This window comes from Mesoplodon bidens (genome assembly GCF_964165515.1).
Source record: "Mesoplodon bidens genome assembly, contig: HAP1_SCAFFOLD_53, whole genome shotgun sequence".
Lineage (NCBI taxonomy): Eukaryota > Metazoa > Chordata > Mammalia > Artiodactyla > Ziphiidae > Mesoplodon > Mesoplodon bidens.
In genome coordinates, this window is record NW_027671920.1 from 586353 (window position 1) to 589171 (window position 2819).

A 2819-nucleotide genomic window follows, 5' to 3' on the forward strand; every position below is an offset into this window, starting at 1 on the left:
TGACCCTATCTACAATGACACCTGGATATCTCATAAGGCTGGACACTTGGGACTGAGAGGATTTGTGAGATTGGGTGGGCAAATGCAGACCCTTTAAAGCAATAATGCATGGCACCCATTCCATGGGTCCCAACTCTGCAGGTTGAAGGGAATATTACAACAGCTATAACATGTACGGGAAACCTAGAGAATGGACCCACTGTGAATACGAAAGGTTTCTAAAACTCAACGAATAGTCTGTCTCCTGGTGCTCTGGTTTGACTTTCCAACTGCTTTACAATAAATCTCCCAACTTGGAGAGACAGACCGTTTAACCTCCTGGTTCTAACAGGATGCCAAATTGGCAGAGGATGAAAGGGAAGAGGGAGAACCAATGAGAGAGTAGCCATGAGGCATTTGGACGGGCACATGTCACTCTAATTTCCTGGCCGGAAGAAGAATTAACCAAAGTCTCAGCCACCCACCGGACACCAGTATAGGTCCTGAACCAAAATTTGGACTTGTATTCAGGTCACAAATAACATATTGAAAAATGGAGCTCAGGGGCACAGCAATTCCCCAACGGGCAGAGTAGTAAAGGACATCTCTCTTCCAAAAATCTGTTGAGGGAAGGCTACGAGGTGGACTTGAATGCGAGGCAGAATAGCAGGAAATAGATTTCAAGAGGTACGTTGGAATCGCCTTGAAAGCACAGGAAGAGGGTCTCATCACTGACAATGATGCACCTGGCCAAAAACTGCCTATGCGTTTTCTCCTGAATATATTCAGGAGAAGATGCATACGCCCTTTTTGGCCAAGCAAACAAGTGGGCAATGCAAATCTGCACTACACAGAAATATCTCTTCCCACCTCTCAAAAAGGACATCCACAAAATGTGTAAAAACCAGAAAGGCAAGACAGGCCCTGGAGAACAGGGAGCCTTGTTATGCTGGTGGGCGGGATGTAAATTCCCAACTGCCACTCTGGAGGAGTGCATTGTGTTCCCTAAAATAATTAAACAACAGAGCTACAGAGCCAAGGGAGCTTCCAGTGTAGGGAATATACCTTGGGAAAACTGAAAATCAATAAGACACAGGCACCCAAAAATTGACGGCTGCACCGCTTACAAGAACCTCAACTTGTGTCCACCTTAAATTTCCCGGGAAAGATAAAAATTGTTCAAAAATTTGTAGTACGTATGTCCAATGGATTTTCCCTCAACCATGAAATCAATGTCATAAGACCAGTAGCAGCAAAATGAGTGGATTCAGGTACGATGATTCTAAGTGAAATAAGTCACACAGAAAAAGAAACTTATCATAAGGTATCACTTATGAAGATCCTGTAAACATGGGTACACATGAACTGAGTTAGGATAGAGAAAAGAGTCTCACATTTAGATAACACTCTTATGCCTGCTTAAGGGGGAAGGAGAGGTGGGGTGATGCATAAAAACAGAGTTTGATATAAGCACAGGTACCGTTCCAAAAACCAACTATGGAATAGACAAGACCTACACCTTCCTCAGTGAAAGGTACCCAAAAGCCCATATTTCCCGCAGAGGAATATATCTGACTAGTAAGAATATTAAAACCTATGTACTGATATGTCTGGGTAAGTGAATCAAGTGTGTCTTTTCTGTCATAAACATGGCAGCAAGAATCAGATCAAACCCACTATAAAAAATTTCATAAACAAAACTAAAAAACAGGGAAATTCTTTACAATTCCTTCAGGGTCTCTGACGAAACCTGGAATGACCCTATCTACAATGACAGCTGGATATGGCATAAGGCGGTACACTTGGGACTGAGAGGATTGGTGAGATTGGGTAATCAAATGCAGACCCTTTAAAGCAATAATGCATGTCACCTATTCCTTGTGTCCCAACTCTCCAGGTTGAAGGGAATATTACTACAGCTATATCATGTACGGGAATAATAGAGAATGGACACACTGTGAATACGAAAGGTTTCTAAAACTCAACGAATAGTCCCTCTCCTGGTGCTCCGCTTTGACTTTCCAACTGCTTTACTATCAATCTCCCGAATTGGAGAGACAGCCCCTTTAACCTCCTGGTTCGCACAGGTTGCCAATTTGGCAGAGGATGGAAGGGAAGAGGGAGAACCAGTGAGAGAGTAGCTGTTGGGTATTTGGACGGGCACATGTCACTCTAATTTCCCGGCAGGGAGAAGAATTAACCAAAGTCTCAGCCACCCTCCGGGAACCAGTATAGGTCCTACACCAAAATTTTGTAAATGCGTTCAGCTCACAAAAAAACGAGTTGAAAAATGGAGCTCAGGGGCACAGCAATTCACAAACTGGCGAAGTATTAAAGGACAACTATTGTCCACAAATCTGTTGAGGGAAGGCAAGGAGGCGGACGTGAAATCGAGGCAGAATAGCAGGAAACAGATTTCAAGAGGTACGTTGTAATCGCCTGTAAATCAAAAGAAGAGGGCACAACTTCGACAATGATGCACTTGGCCAAAAAGGGCATATGCATTTTATCCTGAATATATTTCGGACAGAACGCATACACCATTTTTGGCCAAGCAAGCAAGCTGGCAATGTAAATCTGCACTACAAAGCAGTATCTCTTCCCACCGGTCAAGAGGGACATCCACAAAATGTATAAAAAACAGAAAGGCAAGACAGGACCTGGAGAACAGGGAGCATTGTTATGCTGATGGGCGGGATGTAAGTTGCCAACTGCCTCACTAGAGTAGTGCATTGTGTTCCCTAAAACAAGTAAACAACAGAGCTACAGAGCCAAGGGCACTTCTAGTCTAGGGAATATACCTAGGGTAAACTGAAAATCAATAAGACAGAGCCACACCC